This window comes from Carassius auratus, chromosome 32, assembly GCF_003368295.1.
Source record: "Carassius auratus strain Wakin chromosome 32, ASM336829v1, whole genome shotgun sequence".
Lineage (NCBI taxonomy): Eukaryota > Metazoa > Chordata > Actinopteri > Cypriniformes > Cyprinidae > Carassius > Carassius auratus.
The window spans coordinates 34,872,862-34,881,479 of record NC_039274.1 but is presented as its reverse complement, the minus strand read 5'-3'; the positions used below and the strand labels follow the sequence as shown (position 1 = coordinate 34,881,479).

Sequence of the window (8,618 nt, the reverse complement as noted above, 5' to 3'; positions counted from 1 at the left end):
ACCCACATGTATCTTCTTAGACGCACATATACAGATAGATGGAAACCAAACAGAAAAGATATGTATTAAAGTATGACTGGGTGACCAAAATTTCAAACCATATCACATTTAGACATCTAGAATGTCATCCAACATGATATTTAATGATTGCAGGATAAACAGTGAAAACTTCCTGCTCCCTCTCTCTTTCTCTCTCTCTCTCTCTCTCTCTCTCTCTCTCTCTCTCTCTGGTCATTCTGTCATGGCTTAGTTAAAGTCACAGTGAAGTAACATTTCCTGGCTGTGAGAATGAAACTTGTGTATTTTGGGACAGTTGCTGGGTGGAGAACATATGTGATACGTTCCTTATGTGTCCCTGCTTTATAATATAAGAGCACATAAGGAAAAATAAGGTCATTTATTTCCATAAGTGTGAGGTGGTCCATGATCTTTAAACGTTCTACGTTCTTAGACATCATTAAAAGTAATATTTGATATTACATTTCTTAAAATGAATTCCCAGTATCCCAAAATTATTTTAAAAAATGGCTAATTAATTTTCAGTTCTCAGAATGTTCATTCAGTTTACTTCAAGCCTTATTTTATATACAGAATTTGTGGATTTCCATGCTGGTGGTCATGACGTTGCTGCGGTCAATCTGCTGTAATTGAGGATATGGCTCCCCCTCGCGGACTTTTACATCATTTTCAGGAAGTTTTTGTTTTTTATAGCGACACATACAGCGACTTGTAAGTTTACATATTGACAGTTACCCGTATAGCATGATAACAGCTACATCTGTGTATGAATGTGTTCTAACTCTTGAATCAATGCTTTCATTTGCCTCAGATCCTGTTCTTTCTACAAAACTTGAAATTGTATTCCACCCATTCTGAATCCAGTCTCACTGACAGACTCCCCCTGCTACCAGCGGTTCCATAACAGTAAATTGATATTTCTTACTATCATTTCAATGAAATATATTTAATGAAATTCTATATGAAATGTATTCATAAAAAATGGTCAGGCTTTACTCATAATCCTTTATTGCTGTTTTTGTATATTCAGCTAGGCCTATCTCAATATTTTGACAATATACAGTCTATTGCATAGTAAAAGGATAGGAATAGGAATGCATAGGTCGGAATAGCTTCCAGACTGGAAGTTTGGTGACGGTGAAGGCGCCTCCTCCGTTCTGTTCGGTCATCCCTCCCCTTCCATCCTTTGCTCACATTGAGCTTCCATTCGGTGGGAAAATTCCTGCTGGAATATCCACGGTGGATTTGAACTCGGGGGATTGTATTGGAAAAGCAGGGATCTTCAACACACGCTGGAGGATTTTCTTCCATGTTCTTTCTTGTGTTGTTCAGGTATGTGCATGTGCTAACGGATCACGGCATGATTCCAGATGTATTGTTGGGAGTTATCCGAACAGCGGTGTGTGTCGAGTGACATTCAACACGATAGTAATGTGCACGGAGACCTCGTTTTGGACACGCTGAAGTTCCCAAATATGCAGTTTGCCTGTGAATTGCTACGCTGTTTACCCTGAAGCTGTTGTTGGCTGTTACAAATAGCATCTTGTTGCGTTGAGTCACGTCGTTGGAAATGTAGTGACTAGATCCTGTGTGAATTACAACTGTTCTGGAGGTTAAAAAGGAACAGTTCATTGAGGTTTCATTGTTTTTAGACTTTCTATTACCGTTTTTGCATCAGAGCTCATATTAGTATTGTTTTTATGGTCTTAAAGTAAACAAGTGAGCGATAAATTGACTCGAAATACAAGTTTACAGTTGCACTATTTGAAACAAAGCCCACTTAGCAGTCATTCATTCATGTTGTATGGTAAACTTAAATGTAACCCAGTGGCTCGAAGCAGTTCAAATGTAAACTTTCGAGGAGTTGTGCTTTTAACTATATATTATTTTCTGAAAGAATATGGTGTTATGTAGTTCACAAAAGGCCCGTAATGTAATAGTTTCCCTTTGTCCATCTTACAGTACAAATCGTTGTCAGTGACTGGATAATGACAGAAAAACAGGGCTTTTAAGACTATCACATCTGTTTTCCTCTGGGCTGGGTTGTCCCCTTTAATGCTCAGTTGTAAAACAGGTTAGAAGAAAGAAAATTGGGGGCTTCCTCTACACTAAAACAGTGTTAAATGGAGGTCACACAAGTTCCATAAAGCCACAGCCATGCTCACAATTTCAACACTAGAAATAACAAATCCGTGATCACAGAGAAATACATTTTGGTCAAATACACTAAAAACAAATGCATGCATCCTAAAGGATGATTTGTAAATTATGTGAGGAAAGATTTGGGGAAATAAGGCATGTATTGTACATTTGGGACTGGAGTTTCACAATGATTGTTTTCGTCTCTTGTGTTGGTCGTTTTTTTTATTTTTTACTTTTTTTTAAGGGATGTTTTAGCATCCCAAATCTGGAGCACTCTGGTCACCCACAGATTGTGATTTTTTCTTCCTTCTCTACATCACTGCATGAAAAGACGAACAGTCAAGGCCACGCTGAGCCTGGGCCTGTAGCCGCCCTAACCACGACCATCCCAACTGCAGTGTTATCAGGACCAGATTGAGTTTTAATGTAGTTTTACAGTTACAACGACAGTGGCTTGGTGCATAAAATGTCCGTCTGTCTTCGGAATTCCTTTAAAAATGTTGACCCAAAATTGAACATTTAGTTATTGTTTGTGTACAAGTCATACAAGTCTTTTGAGCCCATATGATAGCTTTGTGGAAGATGGAAATCTTTCATTATTTACTGACAGTGTTCCCCTCCAGTGAGTCGTTTATTAATCATTTATTGCGTCAGACGTAACAAGTAATTGAGTCTTTAATCTCAATCTTTTAAAACTACTGTATTGTGAGGCTTTAGAATTCAACAAATTCAATGCACAAATGTGTTGTGGACTATTTTATGGTGTATGGCAATTCTTGGAGCTTGATAGATGTCGTCCATATGGATAAATGTCATTTTATGGATAAATGGCCAATATTACATAACATAAGTGTTTTTAAAAATTAACTATAATAAGGGTGAGATGATAGCAAAGGGAGTCTAAATGTAAAAACATGAGCACCATTAAATAACTTAATATATCAATCAAATATCCATTACCTGCCAATAGCTGTTATGGTACCAGTATATATTATTATGCATTACTGTTTTATGTATCACTACAAGAACAGCAAGAAAATGCAAACTGCATAGAAAACAGAACACAGATTATTATTCTTATTTTTTAATTTGCGAATGAATTTGTGATCTTGGTCCAACAGTGGACTTGTTTTGGAGATCTTTGTGTACTCAGGTGTGTCTTCATCAGCTTGATTTAATTACACGTCTTGTTTTGGTCTGGAGGTCAGACCTGCCAGACTCCCCTTCCCTTTAAACTGTCAGCCTGGCAGTGGTCCGCAGATGGTGGGTTGCTTTCCGAAATACCTCCGTAAGCCATTGAGCTGTCCTCCTCAAGATATTCGCTTCACTGATCATAGCGCCGAAGCATGGAAGCAGCTAGCCAGACAGATGGAAGGTGAAAAAGCACTATTGCCCCTTCGTTTCTTTTCACTGAAAAGAGAACCACTAGTGTGAGTGGTTGCTATGGTGACCACACATTTTCAGACGTCTCGGGCCCATCTTCTTGCCGGCTGCACAGAGACTGAGAAAGCGGGAGAACGAGAGTGATTACGTTAGTGATCATATAGGGCTTTGTGTACGTGATCATTCATGTATGCTTTTTGATTGTGAGAATCTGCTCGCATATGAATCCCACATCCTTGTTTTTTCGCTTCACGAGCAGTATATTTTCTCATAGTGTAGCTAAATAAAACCGTTTAAGGTTTATATGGTCATTTATTTTTATTTTGAGGGCTTTAGGCCTTTCTCAGAAATGCAGCTTGCATGCTGAATTGACAGTTCATGCTAAATGACTGAATGTCAGTGTAATGCCTAATTATTCTGATGGACCACACCTGTCCCCAAACCTCACCTTTAAAATCTCCTCGTTGTCTTTTCTGTTTCCCTGTCTCCTCCCAATTTCATGGTCTGTAATCGTTGTGATAGTTTTGGAAAGCTAGCTCTGGCTGAAGTGTTTCTCACAGCTCAGGCATGTGCTGGCAGAAATAAATTGCTACAGGAGATCTGTTCCTCCTAAATGATTGACTCATCTCTGACTGTGAAATACAAATTCTTTGATGGCAGATCAGCAGGAAACCGAAATGTGTCTGTTGAAGTAGAGCTTATTGTCCTATGACAGGTCTCTTGAGGCACCTCACACCCCCATCGTGATAATGAAGGCCAGCTCTGAGGTCTGTGCAACCACAGAAATTGTATTACACCTCTTGATAATCCTTAGCATCAGATACAGTTACATATTCCCTGGCTGCTTTGTAAAGTCACGTTGAGGGTCAGGATTTATCTGTGAAAACCCCCTAATTGGAAGTGGCAGCTAAGCTCATGATTAGCATTTCTGTGATGTGATGTGTGTCGGTGTGTTCCGTGCAAGTGTGCTGTTGGAGTCTCAAAAGTTTGTGAAAGTGAAGGGGATTTTTTTACTTTACTAAGTGTATTTGATTTAAATTGAAGCACATAATACCTGCAGAGACAAAACATTGCATGATTTGCACTTAAAGGGGGGTTGAAATGCTATTTCAGTTTTTTTTCCACTGTTAAAGAGTTGGATTCCCATGCTAGTCATGGACAAAGTTTCAAAAATTAAGTTGTACGTAAAAAGGGTCACGATCGTGTGTTGGAACCCCAGGCGGTGAGTAAAACTGCTTCAAATATCTCTGTGTTGTTAACTTAGCTATCGGCGTGTAAGCACATCAAGTAAACAACATGCGATGTTGTCATCAAACTGCACTTTCCACATGTACACCTTAAAAAAAATAAAAAAAATAAAAAGATAACATAAAGTGGAACTTAGTCATTTTCCAAAACCGCTAAGCAAATATATACAGTTTTAGTACATACCACATAGAGACGTCCTGCTGTAGTCGTTGCTGCTGCTGCTCTTGTTCAGTTTCAGCCTCTGGATCTGATTCTGGATCATAAATATATGCTGAATCTGACTGTTAGCCATGGTTTGTTTTGGATGATGTTTTTTTCCTCACGGTAAAGTCCCAAACGCTCTCAACGCAAAAGCCTACTCGCGCTTGTGATTCTTTAGCTCCGCCCACAAGTCACGCCTCCAGCCGCTCGTGTTTTTCTGGGAAAAATCGGTACAGACTATCTTTCTCTTATAAATATAATAAAACTAAAGACTTTTTGGAGTTATGAAGGATGCAGTACTACTCTATAGGTACTCAAGATTAACAGGATATTGAGTGAAACGAGCATTCCACCCCCCCTTAAAAAGTTTATAGGTCGGAAAACATCTGCTAAGTCAGTTTTAAATTGCACCATGGAGTGCCTGCATTTGGTCTAAAGGCCTGATGAAGTAAATTAATCCTAGTATTTTTTTTAAGTAAATATACTTTATCACCATTTCATATTTTTTTTTTCTTTTCAATTTCTTTTCAGTAATACTTTGTTCATTAGCATTTTGGATAAATTCCAGCATTGGACTTTTATTTTCTGCAGTTTAATTCAGTTAAAATAAACACAAAAATAAACATTTATTACATCTATGAATGATTTGTCACCTACATTTACAGCATTGTATAAGAGCATAAATCTGTTCCACAGGGCACGATGTTATTTTTCTTACAAATAACACCAAAAAAGTTGGATATATTAAAGGAAAGAACCTTAGGACTCTTAAAGAGATGGTTCACCCCAAAATGAAAATTTGATATTTATCTGCTTACCCCCAGGGCATCCAAGATGTAGGTGATTTTGTCTCTTCAGTAGAACACAAACAGTTACAATCTGTCAGCCATATAATGAAAGTGAATAGGAAATCACAGCTTTGAGAGTCAAAAAAACATACACAAACAAAACCAAATTAAATCCTGCGGCTCGTGACGGTACATTGATGTGTAAAGACGCAAAATTATAGGTCTGTGCAAGAAACTGAACATTATTTATATCATTGTAACTGTCCTGAGCATGTTCTCAACAGCCGGAGCGTGACGCAGACTTATAAGTTCATCACCACTACCTCTCTCTGGACCATTGACACTCTATCTACAATCTCCATTAGGAGTGTCAGTGGTCCAAAAATTTTCATTTTTGGGTGAACTATAAAGTCAAGACTGGCTTTTCGTTGGGAAGTGACTGGCTTAAGTATCCGTTTTCCATGAGGGGAGGATAAGTTCTGTCAGCTCTGAATTTGATGCATGGGGTTTGGATTAGGATCTGTGATAAGAAACACTGCATTCTTACATATTGTCACCAGATAACTGGACTCTCTATTTTTCTTCCGCTTTTTCCACTGTAATTTATGTGTGTGGGATTGGAGTATAAATCTTCTATTAAGAATTGCCTCATTCATGTGTGAAGAGTGTTGTGTCCTGTTATGAACCGGCACTTGTGTTAATAATTGCACCAATATTCTTTCCACATTACAGCTTCAGGCTCCATATCACTGGTGACGTTTTGTCATATTGCAATAGTCACCGATTTTGCATTGGTCTGCAAACTATTCAGATAAGCACTGGGCAAACATACTGTGTTTGCACCCTGCTAATATTTTGTCAGCCTTTGAGGCCTTTTTTTCAAAAGTTCCTGTTAGTTTGTCACTTCTCCAGCTGTGTCTCTGCAGTGTATATTATGGTGCTGACCTCAGTGCTAAAGTTAAGTCTTGTGAAGACCACACTAGCTGTTTAGAAAGACGTGAGGGAAACGTTTTGAGAGTGGAAACTTCATAGTTTTTTTTGACACGCAGCTCCTTGCACATTCACTTGTTGCAAATTAGACTGTAAATTCTTTTTAATGGGGCAAACAATCTCTAAAACCTGATTGTGTATTTCTGATTGCTATTGTTTACCTGGACCTGTGTGTTGTATTGCAGGCATTTTTTTCGATAAAGATCTAGAAGCATTTTGAAGTTGGAGCTGCAGGAAGGAAGTCTGATAGAATGGGGGTTAGTGTCAAAAGGAAGTTGTCTCAGGGGCCCATGACGACCCCCCCCCCCCCCCCCCCCCCGCTCTCCTTACTGTAGAAACAACTGTTCATGCCGGCTTCAGAGTGCTTATAAGTCACCTCTTGGCCCTGTAATAGGGGCCAGTCCAGCTGGGAATAAATGCACTACATCATTGGATATTCTGTGCCTTTCTGTGGCCAATTAGCTTGCACCCCAGGCCCATAAGCAGTCTGCCAGATGCACCATAGCAGTGGTCTGCGGCTTTGAGAAGGAAGGGCAGCCTATGAGTGATTATTAGAGAGGCCCCTCTCTGAGTCCACACAAGCCTAGAGATTTGCTGCTTGACCTTCATTTAGACTGCAACCGGAATTGGGCCCCTTAAAGCCTTTGACGTTAAAGAATTTGGATGTGTCTCGATAAAATATTGTCCAAAACTTTCAGACCACTTTAAGACCCAACTTTAATAGGATAATTTATCCAGAATTCTTTGACTGGCAAACTCAAAATATATAGTTTTGAAGCGCATTTTAAACTCTTGGCCATTTTGAAAACATCCATGAAAGTCAATGGGGTCCGAAATGGCAACTTTTATTGCATTTTTCGAAATGGTCAAAAAACTGTGGAAACGTTTTTCAAAAAATCATCTTGTGTGTTGAAGACAGAAAGTCATACAGATTTGGAATGACATGAGTGAGAGTAAATGTCAATTATTTTTTGGTTGAACTTTCTCTTCAAGTTCAAGTCAGAACCCAAACCATAAGTTTTGCAGACATTCTTTAATATTTTGCCAGATATTGAGTATGATTATAGTAGTTTAAGAGGGTTTGAAGGCTTCAGCCTTGACTGGATAATATCTGGAATGGGACTGGCAGATATAGAGCACTCATAAATGTTAGAACACTTTTGTATTGTTCCGTTGTACTGCTGAGCATAGATGAGAAAACCATGACATGGCTTTATTTTGAGCTGGCCTCAGCCCTAAGTTTAATAGTTGTATTAGAAGGCCTGTTTCTTTAGATACAATCATCTTAAAGTCCCCAAGGTGTCTTCAGATCTCTTTTCACCTGCTTTGTGGTTGACAGGGTTAAAGCCAGCTGTCCACTGAGATTACCATTGCGTTTGATGATTTATCTTAAAATGGTCCTATTATGCGTTTTCACTTTTTCAACTTTGCAGTTTGAGCATGAAAAAAATCTGAAAAGTTACAAAGCTCAGTAATATGTTAATTTATTAGATATTTTATTTAACAGAAATCACTTTTTAAAAACTACAACAAACGACTCGTAAGGGCTCTGGTAAGGGGCATGACATTTCCGACCAGGTGCAGAGTTCTGCCAATCAAAACATTCACTGGCCCAGCTAACCAATCACAGCACATTTCATATTTCAGAAGGCGGGCCTTCATGTAATACAGGAACTATTCGAGCCGTTCATGCCAGACTGGGGAGAGAGTGTTGTATTGTAAAATATGTGTAAAATATGTTTTTTGTTTTTTTTTCTCGAACAACCTTGTACGAGAGCCTGTTCTAGTACACCCCCAAAACAAAATCAAGACTTTGTAAAAGAGCATAATAGGACCCTAATTAATCAT

The 8,618-nt window shown here is 38.7% G+C and overlaps 1 protein-coding gene across 1 annotated transcript in view; it reads left to right on the top strand.

Moving 5' to 3' along the window:
* Positions 1-1,165: 1,165 nt before the first annotated feature.
* LOC113052327 (coiled-coil domain-containing protein 102A-like) overlaps positions 1,166-8,618 on the top strand; it is a 60,265-nt gene continuing 52,812 nt past the window's right edge. The window contains exon 1 of the mRNA XM_026216780.1: positions 1,166-1,350. The gene's annotated coding sequence lies outside the window, so the exon portion shown is untranslated. The remainder of the gene's footprint in view (positions 1,351-8,618) is intronic.